Raw genomic sequence first — 18,564 nt, 5'->3', positions numbered from 1 at the left:
TTATTATAACGTTATCATCTCGTTTAATAACAACTTTGGGAACTTTAATGAATCCTGGTCAATTTCTCAGCCATTGTCTTATCCCTTTAGATCACTTGAGAAAATGGGTGAAATAAAATAGACAAACTTGCATCAAACTTGCATAAATATTACATGATTTGGGTTGATTTAAATTGCCTAAATCTTAAAATTTCAACAACATCAACAAAACGGGCCATTTTTTCGTGTATTTTCCTATAGTTGTGTGTGTTATATGAAATGGTCGAAATTAAGAACAGTTTGACTTAATAAGCGACTTTTGACTAGGGTTGGGCCGGATCCTTTTTTGGTCGGATACTGGATATCCGGCTGATTTCTAAACCCGGATATCCGGTTCCGGCCGGATATCTGGCCAACGTTCAAAATCCGGCAAATTACCGGATATCCGACAAATTACCGGATATCCTGCCTGATAACCGGTTATCCGGCAAGTTACCGGATATCCGACCGGATAACCGGTGTCAAAATCAGCCGGATATAATATTTTTAATATCTGGTATCCGGCCGGATATTGAAAATGATCGGCCAGACCGGATATCCGGCCTAACCCTACTTTTGACTAAACTACAACACACAACTATACGAAAACTATGACAAAAAATGACTCTTTTTATCATTATGACTGACGGACAAACAGAGTTATTGAATTGTAACTGGAATTTTGGCTTTCTAGAGTATTTATTATATAGATTTATATATCTACTTTTCGATAAAAAAATATTTCAAATAGCTTTTTATTTAACATATTATAAATATAAAAATGTATCAATACTAAAACCATTACTATAGGTGTTAAAAATCTATTTATATTTTGTAATTAATGATGGGTTTATTTATTGGTGAAGGTGTAAAAAGTTATAGGGTAATTTTAAAAAAAAATTTGTTAGAGAAAATTAAATTAATAACAGTTATTTATCCCATCGTATTATAAACAGCTTTCCGCTGATGTAAAAATGTAAAATTATTAGATTAAAACAATTGTTTTATCCCCAAGATGCCGAAGGCACGGGCTAACAAAACTGGTTTTAATATTATGATTATGCCTTTTTTATTCGTAGAGAACTGGATATAATACAATTCGATACATAATTTTTCAGTATGGCTGAGAACCGGTTTAAATCCACCGGATATTAATCGGTTTCTAAGCCATATATGGAAATATTATCATACATGTAAAAATTCTCGTGAATGTATATAATTATATTTTTTTGTGATTTTGTAGGTATTAAAATTGTGTATTATGCTTAATTAAAACTTGAATTTGACTTTTTTTTAAAAATCCTTTATTCCCTTTCAATATTTTATATTATTTAATATATCAATGTTGTAAAAATGCTAAAGGCGCGTGTTTTTAGTAGCGAAGCTACTCTATAATTTAAAATATCAGTCTGTCTGTTGGAATATTGGTATGACGGAAACGTTGATGTCCCGGCTGCTATTTAAGTTAGATTGCTGAAATTTATGAATTTTCTATATTAATGAACATCCAGAATATAATTTTCTAGGTCCGTCTGTTTGTCGGCCGTGCTTATTTTTGATTTGATTTTATGATATATCTATGAGCGAAAGTGTAGGTATCTAAAGGGATAAGACAATGACCGATAAAATGATGTACATCCTCTATGATTATACACAAAATTACCTCTTCTGAAAATTAGTGGCTTAAACGAACACCGAACTTAACGCACCAGCCAATCAAATCCAATAAAATTCGCCTAAGTTGTTAAGCCAACGAATAAGAAAACGTAATTATAAAACTTTGGGGAATAGTGTAATAAACAGCCCATTGTCCCCTCTCTCTCTCTGTGAACAACCCACCTCTTTCCTCTGAGATTGATGTAGCTATCACCTGAAACTATTCCACACTAGTGGTAAAATCCTTTTAATCTGTTTGTGAACTAAACAAACCCCCCACTCTTTAAACTTTAAGAGATATAGGATAAGTGCTAGACATTAGTTTTTTTATTACACTAGTCTCCAAAGTTTTATAATAATGTTTCTTATACGTTGGCCCAACAACCTTGGGGACTTATTGAATTACGATTGTTGTATGTCCAAATGTTTTAACCACCACTATTACTGAACTGTTATCTACATATAACGGATAAATTTGTGAATCATCATTGGGATGTACATCAATTTATCGGCCACCCTTTAGATCCCTGAAAATTAACCCTTGCAATGTAATTTAGAAAACATTGGTTAATAAAGACCCATTAGGCTTTTTCGTTGGCTTAAAAACTTTGGGGGCTTTTATTGAATTTTGATTGGTTGGCCCATTAGGTTAAGTGTCCATAAGTTCCAACCACTAATTGTAAACAACAAAAGTGTTAATTTTGTGTTTCATCTTGGGATATGTACGTCAATTTATCGCAAAATGGTGGGGGGGTTAACTCACCATCCATAAAAAGGTTTATATTTCAAAAGATTTACACAAATGGGCGACAATTTATCTTACGAGAAATAACTTGGAAGTTTTCTCTGAAAACTGCAACCTAAATTGACGACAAATTTTTCCCTACCAATTTATTCATGTATATTATTTATCCATTAGGATATATAAATTGGAAGGGATTTTAATGTTAGGGGGAGATTTGAAATCTGCATCAAATTTTAAGGATTTTTTTTTATAAAATTCGTTTTTTGTATAATTCTTTATCTAAAAGCGGAAATACAATTTAAGTTAATTAATTTTGACCAATAGGATAGGTGGATTAGAAACTACCTGCGCTTTAATTGGGTGAATGATTTACGACACTTAGCTTCTCCAATCAGAGCGCAGATAGTTTTCAATCCCCCAATCACAGATGTCAAGATTAATTAACTTAAATTGTATTTCCGCTTTTAGATAAAGAATTATTCAAAAAACGAATTTTATAAAAAAAAATCCTTAAAATTTGATGCAGTTTTAAAATCTCCCCCTAACATTAAAATCCCTTCCAATTTATATATCCTAATGGATAAATAATATACATGAATAACTTATATATCCTAATATCCATTCTTAAGATTTTTGTGTAATTTATTAACTATTCTAACTACAACAGACTAACAATCCTTTCATTCCATTATCTTTGCCTTAAAGTCCTGAGTTATAATAATTAGCGCCTCTTTTGGGCAATGACATTCCCCTATATCTCACAAGGTATTAATGTTGAACATCTAACATTGCACCCATGGATTTAAAGGGATAAGACAATGGCCGAAAAAAGGGATGTTCATCCTCAATTAGGATACACAAAATTACCCTAACTTAAAGAACAAACCAATCAAAACACAATAAAAAAGTTGTTAAGCTAACTAATAAGAAAACGTTATTATAAAACTTTGGGGACTAGTGTAATAAACAACCCATTGTACCCTCTCTCTCTCTGGGTTTTGCAATGACATATTATTGACTTAATTGTGAAAACATGGTATTTAGTAAAATGGCTGAAAACTATTTTAAACTTGCACACACATAACCCACAGGGGTAGGTATCTAAAGGGATTAGACAATGGCCGATAAATTGATGTACATACTAAATGATGATATACAAAATTACCACTTACTATTAGTTGTTAAAACGTATGAACACCTAACTTAATGGACCAACCAATCAAAGTTGTTAAGCCAACAAATAAGAAAACGTTATTATAAAACGTTGGGGACTAGTGTAATAAACAGCCCAAGGTCCCCATCCTACCTGGTTGAATTTGCTGTTCCCAATAAAGTGTCAGGTCTAACAGCCATGGATAACTAAAGGAAGCAGTATCTCTTTTCCTTTATGGCTACTTTGTCCAAGGCTACTTTGTCCAAGATCCCTTTGAAACCAATTAAAATCCGCTGGATTAGAACCGTTTCTAAGCCAAACTAAAAATTATTTAGCATCGTATTAAAGACAATTTTCCACGAACATTGAAATAAAAAGCATAAATTTGATGTCAGATATGTTTTCTGTGAAATAAATCAATCTTTTAACCCAGAGAGAGAGAGGAAACAACCAGGTAGTAGGTATAACCAACAAGCAAAATAAATCTAAAATAACATTTTGAAGTAGATGAAAAGATCGTCAATTTTACTATGTGTTGCATCCCAACGACAGCTGAAAATCACATATAGGTTTCGTGATTTTTCCCGATATAATTTGTTGTTGGTATTGGCTTGTACAAATGAGGTTCTTAAATTAATCTGCACCCCATTCTCTTACATATATTTAGATACTTGAAGAATATAACCCGAAAAATGCTGATAATGTTTTCAAGGCTTAGCTACATTTTGTGTAATAAAACTGGCTTTAATATATATATATAAAATGTTTGTAAGGTATTTATTACCTACTTAATATACTTTATACAGTCTATCTAATAGATTTTTAAAAACTAGATAACTTTTTAGAGAATTTTTTAGACAGGGGCAGCTGCAAGTTATTGAAATATTAGCATCAAAGATTGCTATTTTTTTGTGATGTCATTCCCGTAAGGATTAGGTATAATGCTATAAGCGAACAACCTTTATGCTCGTTAGTGTTCGTCGTATGTATGATTTGATGAACTTTGTTTTTTTGGATATTGTCATCCTTGTTCTTAGAAAGTTAAACCTTGGAGATGCGATCCTCAATTTTCAAATTCTTTGAACGTACATATGAGACTTTTACAGAAATGCTTCGCATCCACAACTATCTATCTATGCTTGATATAAAGTCAACACTTTATAGATCATATTATGAACCTTTGATTGACACGTGCCCTGCAATTAACTAGTAGCACTCAGGGGCAAGACACAATTACTTTAGCTAGGCCCAAGGCATTATTTGTATCAATTTATGCATTCATAGGCCTATCTTTACCTATATGACACCATATATGGGTAACGCTAGCCTATTCATGGTAATCTGTATGTGATTTGCTAATAGTATATGTTTATTAAAGATATTATGTTTATAGTTAATGTAATCATATAAACAACCAGTTCAAATATGTATGCCTACAACCATGCCTGATTTACGTCACATATTAACACACAGATATTTAATTGCACAGACAAACACTAAAATCCTGGTCCAGAGCTAATGTTATAGCATGTACCTCTTGAATTTATTCAGTTATTTATTAACTCTCCTACCATCAACTTCTCTTTCTGGCTTTAAAAGGTAATGACTTAGTTGTTTGGCATGCATTGTAGTTTAAATTTAGGCCCCTTAGTACTTAGCATGAATTGAGCTCAGGCCTTATGTTAGAACTCTAACACTTAGCACAATTCACTGCTTGGGACTTAGGGCACATTTCTGTCCTACTCTACTTATAATTTTAACACTTATCCTGTAAATATTTTCATACTTAACTTATGCACTTGTAATAAAAATACACTTTATAAAAACATTTTCCTTCCTTAATACTTAATATACTTATATAATTCTGATCGAATATCAAAACCAACCATTTATTCTTAGGTTAAAGCAACATAATACTTCGCGTGGGTCTTTTGTTGAGCTTCCACCAGCTCAACCAAATTCGTATTATACTTGTGGGAATAGAGGGTTAAGCATTCTAAACAAACGAACCGACGATGAGAATGTCTATGTGTATTGCATTAAAATTAGGATTTAGTAGTACTCATAGAAGAGCGGTCTCCATACCTAACTATGGACAAACGCCCCATACGCACACACAATGGTGCAACTTACCGGTTGTATCTTGGAAAAATTTTACCTCATAAATTTTTTTTTCTTTTTTTTCCTTACCGTACCCGAACCGCCTAAGGCAGGTATTTTTACCAAAATCGAATAATTGTAGTTATGGCAAAATCGGATTTACCAAAACCTGTGATACTATTTGAGAGCAAGGTTAGGACTATGAGGCGTTTGAAGAGATAGGGACTGAAAGGCACGACACAAATGCAATTGAGAGCCTCGTGTACGAGCAGTTGCACTAGCTGACACTCTAGAGGCCCTAGAGAATGCTAGCATATTTGTGGCCATTGGTCGCCGCCCTATAAGGACACTTGCACTGGTTGACACTCTAGAGGCCCTAGAGAATACCAGCACACCGGCACCTCCATGTCCGCCTCTCTTTAGCAAAACACTTGGGTTGGAACAATCTATGATTGAGCTATGTGCAAAATTTTGATTTTTGGACTTAGTCAGAATTTTGAAATTTAGGAGTTGTGCTAGGTGGCGGAGTATATATATAAATCTTCGGACTTAGTATGATTTTTACTTATTCGGAAATTCTCTAAGTGTTGAAATACTTGAATCTTTGATACTTAAACCAGAACTTATTAAGAATCAAGCATGGAGTAACTTTTCATTTATAAGCTATCAAAATACTATTTGTAAAGGACCATTTTGAACTGTCTTATTAAATGAAAACTTAGGAGCAAATCCTATAGAACACGGGAAACGCTGTTAGTTGGGATACATATTGTCTTTGGAGCCATGTTTCTGAAACAATATGCCGAAAGCAGTTAGTACTCTTGAGTCGTAGTAAAGGGCCAAAAGATTATTACAAACTTGTAGCATTTATACTCAAGTTAAACTGTACTAATACTTTGGTGCCGTTAGAACCGATTTTCTGAGATTTGCACTTACTTATACATGCCCAGGACTTATATTCTTAATGCAATTCTGATTTATATGCGGATGTATCAAAATAACTATTGCCTCTAAAAATTTTGAGTTAAACAAAATATTTCAAAGTCTCAAAGATATTCTCAACATCGATCGGTTGGAATGATATAAGTGTAGACAAATTGTTGTATGCAATCAGAAATAATTCCAGAGACTTCCTGAGACTCTGAGCAAAATATTCCACTTTTGGACTTAGCACCGTTTCTATTTCTTTTGTTACAGAGAGAATCTCGAATTTCTGGACTTATAGTAATTTTATGAAATTGTGGACTTGGTTGGAAATTTACCAAAATTCGGACTTGTAATAATTGCAATTTTTCCAACTAGATTAACAAAATTCATTTTCCACACTTAAAAGAAAAATTTTGTTTTAGGGTACTTCTGTCTTAGCCAAAATATTCCAATCATGGACTTAGAGAGATTCTATTTCTTTTGGTGAAGGATAATTCTAACACTCTAATACTTTACAATTTTAAAATCCTTAACTTAGCGAGATTTGCATTTAGTCAAAATACTCCAACATTGGACTTAGAGTGATTCTATTTCTTTTGACTTATAGGCAATCTCTAAAGTAGCTTTGTGAATGAACTGTTAGGAAATCTCATCTCGGACAAAATATTCCATGTCTGGACTTAGAGTAATTCTATTTCTTTTGTCTCAAGATAAATTCACTATTTTTATACTTAGCATAATTTCATTGAAAAGTTTTGAACTTAGTCAAAATTCACTAATTTTGTACTTAGTATAATTTCATTGAAAAGAAATTTTTTTTGGACTCAGTCAAAATTCACTAACTTTGTACTTAGGATAATTTCAATAAAAATTTTTTTTGACTTAGTCAAAATTTATTAATTTTGCACTTAAGATATTTTCAGAATTTTTTTTCCTAAGCCGAAATTTATTGATTTTGTACTTAGAATAATTTCATTAGAAACTTTTTGGACTTAGTCAAAATTTTCCAACCTTGGACTTAGAGTGATTCTATTTTATTTTGACTTAGAAAGTTTTAATTCAATCTTAACTTAGAAAACTTTTGTTTGTATGCTCCTTACAAATACATACATAAATACAATAAACAGTTCACTCAACAATAAGTAGGACATGAAAACTAAATTTTTACTTACTTTGTTAATGCTAACATTTCTATTTCATGTACCACCAGGATTCAGCAGTGAAAGTGAAGACAAGTTAATTACTAGTGATAGTGACCATTAGTGATATAAAAGTATAGTCAACAATATAGGCCCTATATGTACTGAATAGCACACTTTAAGAGACAAAGTTCTATAAACCAAACGCAGCAGGAGGTTGCAGCAGCCTACCTTGGGAGAGTAGGACGTCTCTAAAAGAAGTAGCAGAAGTACTACGGAAAAGTACCCTACTGTCTTTAAATATCTGGAATCATAAATTTTTTTTACATATCGAGAAACGTATGTTTACTTAGGCTTACTAGCACATAGACTATAACCAAGTAACATAAATGTGTGTCTACATATAGCCCAGAGTTTTTATAACCTAACAGATTACTTTTAGATAAGTTAGAAAAAAAAGTGCACTAAAATCAGTTAGATTAGTTTTCAAAAAAGTATAAGTATTGTTTAATTCAAAGTTGATAGGCTCCTCTGAAGTTTGATTGACAACCTCCACATTATAGGTTGGCCACCTAGTGTAGGATCTCACACTTCCTCAGAGTAAACTTGCACTTGAATACTGTATTACTACTAATTATAATTAGATTACATCCGGTCAGATAATTTTGAAAACAATCTTTACATATATAAATATAGGTATATCTAAATTGTATATCTTACTACAGTTATAAGAATTGAAGTCATAAGTGAAGCCCCAATTTTGCGCAAATTACGTTATAGGATTGGAAGGAAACCCCTAATACAACTATAAGTAAGAGGTGGCGAGATCTTTGACATTCAGGCAAAATTGTTGCAATATTATTAGAATATAGACGATCCTTTGGGAGTGAACCTTAGTAAGTTATATTCATAATAGCCTTACAGGAATAAGTAGATCGTAGGCTATAAACACATATCCTTAGAGTGAAGTAAGAGTTCAACAAGGATTATAAATTGCTGATTTCTTTTCTCGACAACCATAATTTGCTAGGAAAGTCGACTCCTGAGCAAACTAAAAGTTAATTTGCGATAGTATATAAGCATACCCAAATTAACTCCGCTGCAAACATTACTTAACTTAATAACCAATTTGGATAGCTAACTAGCTCAAATTGACTCCATAAATAAAACTATATAAAAGTTAAGTAGGAGTGTTTCTACAGTTGAGCTTAATTAAGGATAAGGGTGCATTAGCGCACATTTTTAGAATATCAATCAAAAGCTCACACGCACGTATATACGACGTAGAAACAACTATAAGTGAAGCATATATCACACCCATCTATAGCTAAACACAATTTAAAGCAAAGAATTGTTAACTTAAACAGATTCTTGATTGTTTTAAACTATACCCATTATTTGTACTCCTCTCGAACTTCCGCTATTTTTATCATAAAAATAGTACAACATTCCACTGGCATCTAAAAGAACTTACAATTAGTTCTAAGACTTTACAACTATTATCATGTCATCTGCCCGCAAGCAAGGCCAGCAGGATGATGAAGCTGGTAAGGAAACCACTCCTTGTCGGGGACGCTCGACAACACCTGGTATAAACACCCCTTCAGCTAATACAGACATTAGAGACTCCGATGCTTATGAGGAAATACAAATATCCAATCTAGAAGAATCAGAACAAATTGGCAAGAGGAATATGAGCCCTGAATTGAATGCGATATCTCTGGCCTCACTATCAACTCAAGCTAACTTATCAGACTCGTGGAAAACTGTTTCCCGCAGGCGGACAAAAGTAGCAGAACCAGCAGAAGAACTTCTACTCTCACAGAAACTGAACACAATACAACTTGGTAGACCTAACACGAGTGGCTCACTTGAAGTTGGAAGGAATCTCTGCACAAACTGTACAACGAGTGTAGAACACAAGAGAATCCACACCACCAACACTTCGAAATCTAAAGAGAGAAGAGCTAACTACAGAGACAGACAAATTGCCAAAATAGAGGCCATCTCAAATTATCATAGAAGAAAATCCACCGTTAAAGAAATGGCTACAAAATCACCCAATCCCAAACCTTATCACAGGGATAACAGGGACAGGCATTTTCAAAGGAATACCAAGCGGGATTATCAGGCTTCTTATAGGCTATCACCTGGACGCTACTGTGTAGCATGTGGACAATATTCTCACAACATATCTGATGGATGTAGATTATTATGTGATGATACAGGGCGGTTATACCCAACTGTACTGACATCAGCTTTCTGTACAAACTGTTATAAGACATATGGTAAAGAGTTATACCATTCTCGACACTTATGTCCTGGAAGACCAGCCATGATGGAATTATACCATAGTGGTAAGGTGAAACCTAGTGGTGTCTTCAGGCAAACATATGAAGACTGGGCTAAAGCCAATGCTGAGGAATCATCTAGAGATTGTAACCTCAGTGGAATCAAAGCTGCCACAGCGAAAATAATTCCCAATGAGCCTAAAGATCAAGTAAGAGATAACATTACACCAGCAAAGGAGGAAGAAAGAAAATTGTACCTTCATTGCTCTGGTTGTATGCCAGAAGAAATAGATTGTAAATATGACTATGATGTACGCATGACAGCTTTACTTGACTCAGCAACAGATAAAAACATCATATCAGCCAGGTACTATAGCAAGTTGTTTGGCATAGTAATAAACGATGATAAAAATCAGCTGGAAGAAAGTCATGATCTACCAGTTACATGTGCAGATCACAAGATCCCCGAACCCAGAGAAGTAACTCTCATGATTCGCCCCACATCATTTTCAAGCCGTCATTACCCAATTCTCTTTTCAATTGTAGCTGAAGACCATGAGGATGTCGCACCTATGATAATTGGACTGAATGGTATTAGAAGCCTACAGCTAACATGGACGCCTGTCACAGACAAATACCGGAATTAAGATCTTACCTGGACAAACACAACTCATTATCAATGATGATGGACAACTCAGTGGCAGAGCTTTAATAATCAACAACTCCAATCACACTATCACCAACACAGTTATCACTGGTTACATAGAGTCCAGCGACCAATCTATTGTCAGAGAGGTAGTCGTTGATTTTGACTTCTCAGGATCGTTCATATATGGACTACCTATGCTACCAGAAGTAGACGAATCTGATGACGAATTGGATCAACTTGCCATAGCACGAAACACGCCAGCAATTAATTAGATCACTCTAATTACTAGTAACCAACCCAATAATACTCTTATACCAATCTGAAACACAAAATCAATAATTACATTGATTAACTTATTAAGCTGATAGATACACTTTAATTCATACAGCTATCGAACAGGGCACTCACATATCATGAGTGATCTTAATCTGATTATCATCTTAATGCTAAATAAAAATTCCAGTCTCATCTACTCCTGAATACAGTAAATTCATTGAACACATAGATGATGTTGTAGAAATTAGGTTAAGGTGTATGGTCAAGATTGAAAATTTCACACACTACTATTTCAAAAAAAAAAAAAAAGAGAAACTTGAATAGTAATATAGCTAATGTTTTATGGCATAATTCTAAAATCTTCATACATTCACAGGTAGACAGAAAAGTCCTGAACAATCAACAGTGCCAAAATACCACTGGGACTTTGCCTAAAGACTATCATTACTTGTGAAGCAAATCTTACACTAAAACTCAACCTAAGACAGACAAGACAAAATTGTATAAAACAAAAATATATATATTAGGACATGACCTAGATAGTACACTCCACCCCAGGAGCCCAGTATACTCAGGGAGTATCATTAAATTGATTGAACTATCTAAAACCGAAGTCAGAATTATTGAGCATACATTTTGAATATTCTGAAGAAAGTTGTGGAGAATACGCACATAAAAGATAGAAAATTTAGTTTGAGAAAATTTCACTTACCTTGAAAAGTTGTAACTTTTCCTTGGTTCTAGGTTTACATGCCTATCGCAGTATAAATTGAAAACAAGCATAGCAGTTTTCAAAAGATATATGGACTTACAGATTTTACTGAAAGAAGACTTTTTATGCGCATATTCACAACAATAGGCATAAATGAACCAATAGCACATTCAATCTCACTTATACTTTCGGGTTGGATGAGCTTTTGTCTCAATCCTAGCACAACGGTGAAACTTAGAGGACACTAAGAAAGTTTGGCAATTGGACCAATTTTGGTAGAATTAACTAGCACATTGACATGTAAAATAACCCTGTCAAATAAAGCTAGTACCACCTCTAGCTTTTATGTAATAGTCTTATTATAAACTGCATTATCAGAACTCACAGACCACTTTTATCACCTGATCTAATCTTTATATGAGCATACAATACTATATCACTCCTGGTGATAAGATACCAAGCTTATCGTTGCATTTGCAAGCTAGGGAAAACAGTATTGAATCGCTTGAATTTAATTTTTGATTATCTCGAAAACCCTATGAATTATAATTCTTAAGTAACCTTGCAGTTAACATTAAGTCTAAGAAACACATCTCGGATACTTAACCCATCAGCCTTTAATAATGCCTGAAACATGTACCCAAAACCATGCTGCGGCAAAAAGTGCATCTAATTTGTATATAATCGTGATAAAGACAAAAACTATCGATTAGGATCTGTACGAACAAAACTATATCTTTAATGCTCTTATTATAAGAACACAGCAACAGTATACATTGTGATATGCCACAATTTCACCCATCAATGATTTTATTTAAAGATCTAGTAATTAAGCAAAAACCATTGCCTACCCTCAAGAAAATTTCAGTCAAAACAAGATTAAGTTTTTCTTTCTCGCATATTGTACTCAGACTTCTTTAGAACTTTAAACTTTCAAGCGAACTATAATATAACCCAAATACCAATGCATTCTGTCAACAAATGATTAACACGTATATTACAGTTCTAACCAAATTAGATTTGAACTGCTATAACAACAACACAACTAATAATAATGCCATAAAATATTTAAGTTATAAAACATATGAACTAATTATAGCTCATACTATAAGACGGGAACACTTTTGCTCTTTTTTTCCTTACGCGATATTATATGCTGTACGCAATTTTTGATAAAACAGGGATATCTAAAAGTTTAAATAATAAAACTCCCCTATATCTATTTTAAAAGATGCCAAAACCTGCTTTAATTGCTAATTAAAGATAAGATTACAACTAAAAAACACATAAAAATAAAAGGTAAACTTACAGAAAATTCATGGAATTAATTAAATACTTTCCACGTAAGACCAATCCTAACATAACACATATCCTCTCACAATATTAATAAATTGCAAGTTTTCAAAATAAACATGGTTGAAAGGAGATCTGATATAAATACAGACAAGTTAAATACCCTTTCAAAATCAAAGAGTTTCAAACCAATTGGCTAATATTTTGACACTTTCATAGAGAATACAAAAGAGTAATTATAAAGTCTTACAATAAAGTCATGGACTAAAGATAATTAACTAAACGAGACGTTTCCGCTTATAATTTTGGCCAAAGCAAAATCTGCGACCAGAAATATGTGCACAGTCATCTCTTTATGCACAAATAAGCAGCAGAATGACTACCATTATAACAAAATGCAAATTTAATTAATACAAAACCTATAATTCTGCACACGTACAGAATTCATATCTATAAAACATTAAACATAAATTATAATATCAGATTTCGAGAGATATAAATCAAGTCCAATAACAATCACTTGCATTTCCGTTTACCCTGTAAACTCGGGAACAATATAATAGTATGTTATTCTAATCTGATAACAGAGATATCATAATTTATGTAGAATTTTCCCACTCAAGGTTATATATCCAGTGGTAAAATTTACGTCTTCTCTCTTGACAGGGGGAGACCAACCATATACAATACACGTCGACTAAATAAGTCGATCCCTTCAAAAATATTTATACACAAAAATATATAAAAGGAAAATTGTATATGTATAAGTTTTGAATCTGTATAATCTAAACAGAGTCAAACGTGTAATACAAACTGTACAAATATACGCATGTCACTGCGTAACCCAATATATACAAAATTGAGTTAAAAGTTAAAATATCTAATACAAACTATGTAAATCACACAAGCATAAAAATATTATTAGACAACCTATATATATATGCCTTGAATTGAGATGAACTTGATTAGTTATTAAGCTTATAACCAATCTACATACAAAAAAAATATGTCAAAAACTTTAATTATAGTTAGAAACCGGAAACGCCCACTCAGGATCTAGCAGTAGCGAAAGTGGGATAATAAATAGATTTTGGAAAAATAAGTTAGTTTATCATAGAACTCCAAGCAGTGAAGACCTTATCTATTAGTGTAAGTGTATCAGTCAGAAAAGTAACTTTTGATTGTGGATATAAGCATCTATTAAATAAACTTAACTGTTTAACAATGTATTCTAAGATAATATTAATAATACTAAGTACGTACTACTATAGTACAACAGCAGACACAATGACAGACTTGATACCCACTCACTATCAAAGTGGAGAATATATAGGCTACACGGCTGTAGCAATTCAATCCATTCAAGTTGATATATCTGTAGGCAATACAGCGCCTGAAATAGCAATCTATGATGGCCTGAAGACTCAATTAGACATTAGCTACGATGGACGCACATTCACTTCAGCACAAACCAAACTTATAGGCAAGTTATATACCAAGAAGATTAAGGACTTGCTTATTGAAGTAATAAAACTTATCCGCAAAATCAAGGAAGCTATTGAAACAGTAACTCCTTTAATAAGTTCTAACCGCATTGAAGTGACTAATAACGTAAATAAACTTTCTTATAAGCTAGATCATGATAAGTTTGATTTTACACAGTTATTGCTTGCGGAGATAGTACCACAAATTGTAAGTGGTATAACTCTTCATGCCAAAGCAGCTAACTTTGTGCAAACAGCAGAATACTCTTATGTTGATAGCTTGAGCAACTTAGCCATCACGAACTTAGAAGAGCTTAAAGCAGACTTAAACTTCAGACTTACTCTAATTCAAGATCTTGCAAAGACAGACATCACAGACTCTATTAAAACTTTTGTAAGGCAAGAGCTTAACTTGGACTATACTCATAATCTTGGATTGGAAGTCCAAAGTCGTTTAAGTGGTGGTACAACATCATTCACCACTATCCTATCCATGGAATTAAGTTCTGAGCCAATAAAAATCTACAGATACGCACCGATTCCTTTTGATGAATGCTATATCGATTCCATTTATTACTTGGATAAAACCAAAAGAGTATACAGACAATCTTACTATAACGCTTATCTACCGGTTGAAGCTGACCAGTGCCTTAAGGGACTACTTAGCGTTAATGAAACATTGATAACCAAGCACTGCCCTTTGGCGAAACAAACGTATCCCTACGCTTATGTACAAGATGGAATTGTCTTTACTAGCTTGAGTGAGAATACTAATCGCAGTCTAGAGAATGCATCAATAACTATTACATCCACTCCTTTTATTATAACAGGAGGATCATATAATCTCACATTGGGAGATACGATCACACAATTCGCATTAGGCTATGACCGACAGACCACGGCACAAACTTTACCATTTGCGTCAGAATCACTGTGCCCACCTAAACCTAAAGAACCATTGACCATTAGAACTATCTTCGCTCATATAGAAGAAATAGCTATATACGTATCGATAACAATTATCATGGTCATAATATTAGACAGGATCACTACATTCCTAGTCAGACTCTTGAAAAGAATATTAAGAGTATTTCAGAGGAGTTTGCGTATACGCGGTAGAACGCTTATCCCTCAACGACCAGATGCACATCATCATAACCTAACGGTAATCTACGGCAGGAGAGGTCACCCCGCCGCAACTACCGCTAGTTATCGACCTAGAAACTCAAACAGAATAGTTAGATAAATATACAAGTTAACATGATTCCTATGACTTAACTTCTAATGCATCCAGATGGAAAGACTTACGGACATTCCCAATGATATAAAAGACTTTGCCAAACGGAAAATATAATACTCTCGTAGTTACCTATACAATATTGTACTTATATTCTTGTACGTTCTTATAAAAATCTCCACGTTATTATTATATGAGTTATCTAAAAGGGTAATGATAGAAACGGTAAGAAAATAAACCACATATATAGTAACTATGATACCAAAAGAACATAGTAGGTAATGTTATTACTCATTTAATTGTTATAAAATAAGCGAACTTTAAAACTAGGCTAAACGCTTCATAAAGGTAACAATTTAATTTAATTATTATCACTACTAACGTGACAAACGAACAAGTAACGCTTATAGAGTAGCTATGTAAATAGAATTTTACACAACATATATTAAACCAGTAATTAACAAGTGTATATGTAACTTAAAATCTCTATATTTATTTTAACAAAAGTAGATAATCTTTAGAAAAAGGTATAAAATTTTGACAAATATTTCTCTTTGGTGAAAATTATAAAGTTAAGACAATTTCGAAAACAGAATATAAACTTTCATTTAACAAAATCTTTGGAAAACAAAATTGTGATAATAAGAAAGATTTCTGACAAGTTTTAACAAATTTAGTTAATATATTTCTTTTTTTTGACTTAAGCTGTATACTGGCACATAAGAAAAAAACTCCGAGATCATTAAAAACAATTGAGCAATAAATGCAAAAACTTATATATATATATAGGCACACAGCCTATCAACGACTCTACTTGAATCAGGAAAATTCTATTTGGTGGAAATAAAAATTTAGATTTAACTTTAATGACAGGCCTAAGAAAATTTTACCCCGAAACTTAAGTTTTACGGCTATTGTAGTAAGAATTAAAGGGATGTAAAGTTCTATAGTTTTGAAGAGGAATGATATATGCTCTAAACCTTAATAAGTTAAACAATTTTTCCTTAATGAAATTACCCGATCAATGATACTACTTTAATTGCTCAAATATTAAAATTTACAAACAGTCTTTACATATCTCTCTTACAAGTACTTGAATAAGCATATTTAAATAGCTTTGTCTAACGTCAGTCCTTCAGTCTACTTAGATATTGGCTACAAAAAAAAATATATGCTATTTACAGGTCCTCTATATATATCACAGCACAATTAAAATTCACGATTAATGCACAGGGATGGATATAAATGAAAGATCAGAGAAAAGGTACTGAGGCGCAAGTTCGATTAAATATCTATATACATAACCCTTAAAAGCTAACAAGAATGAATAAATTGTGATATAAGGCTGAAAATTAAAATTGTTAATATAATATTGAGAAAAGAAATTTAGTTCAACTATGATGAAAGTAATTGAGATTACACGAAGTTTTAAATTAGGGGAAAAGAAAATACAACCTTATACCATTATCTCCTTACATACTAAGTTCCTTACAAGCTAACATGTAATTATATAACAAAATAACAATGGTGTAAATTATTTGGTCTTGTACAGTATGAAAGTCATAACGTCTAATATTTTACTAAATAGTAATCACTATTTTGACTAGTTACATAGATTAAGAATTTTTTCACACGTGTCTGAGCAGTCTTTGTCTAATAAAAATTACAATGTCTATGACCAAGCTAACATTCACCACTTCAACGCGTACGCTTAGGGCCGGCAGAACCCCGTCGCCGAGGGACACCTTCAGCATCGGACTCCTCCCTGCTGTTATCCGACGAACGCGCAACTGAAGTCAGGCTAGCCGTCTCTGAGGCAGTCTCTGGTGGAAGAGATGGGGTGGGAGTCTCGACTGTAAGACACAGCCGCTCTAAACCTCCAACAATTCTCTCCGGCAATGGGAACCGAATCTCACTACCCATAGAACCGAACTGGCTGGATGGTATATCGATCTCGAACACGTTCACCAGAGGAAGTGTATTTTCCGCTTCCTAAAATAGGGAAGTAAATATTAGTTAAAACAGAAAATCTTAACAAATAATCAGGGAGAAATATAATAATGCTTACCCATATAGATAATCGAGCAGCCCTGATACTTTTAGAACATTTTTATTAACTCCGCCAAAGTCATAATGCTAACCATTGGAAAGGGAATAGCACCATGGTTAAAATAACTTATTGTATATACGCATAGCTAAAGTCACCAAATTCTTTACCTCAAGTCACGTAGTTTTGGCGACTAATAATATTAAACGAATGTAGCAAACTTACCGCTGAAAGGTCCGCTGCAGATGGGGAATCAATGCGACTAAGGCATAGAGATGAACTGTAGCTGGATCCTTCTGCAGACCCTCCAGTACTGGGCGGGCTAAACCTTAGCATGTTTGTATAGTGTTCCTCCAGATTGATTGAGTTGGTCGCCTAAAATATAATAGATCTTATTAGTTTAATCGCAACGCCAACAAAGAATCTAGGAAAATCAGGAAATGAGAATGCCTAAAATCCTGTAAAGCTATATGATTAGGTAGCAATTCAACCCACTTTATACCAGAATTAAAATCTTAGATCGGTTCAAAAATGCTTATGCAACCATACATTTTAAGATTAATATTCTACCAATAAAAGAATTTCAGTTGCAAATACCTCTAGATACGTGTACAAATGTACGGCCTCTTTCTGAAAATTAATAGAAAACTAAAGCATGGATACTTACATGTAGACGCTCTGTTTGATCAAAGATCAACGGACGGAAGCCAGGACTTCCCGACGAGGTGTCCAATCCCGCAGGCACATTACTTCCAGTAACTCGATCCTCAGTGGCAGACAGACGGTGTACGGCAAACAGCCCAACTCTGGATCTCACTTCGGCTGGAGTCGATGGAC

Source organism: Acartia tonsa, chromosome 13 (assembly GCF_053477335.1).
Source record: "Acartia tonsa isolate MP-2025a chromosome 13, ASM5347733v1, whole genome shotgun sequence".
NCBI lineage: Eukaryota > Metazoa > Arthropoda > Copepoda > Calanoida > Acartiidae > Acartia > Acartia tonsa.
This window is presented reverse-complemented; position numbering follows the sequence as displayed.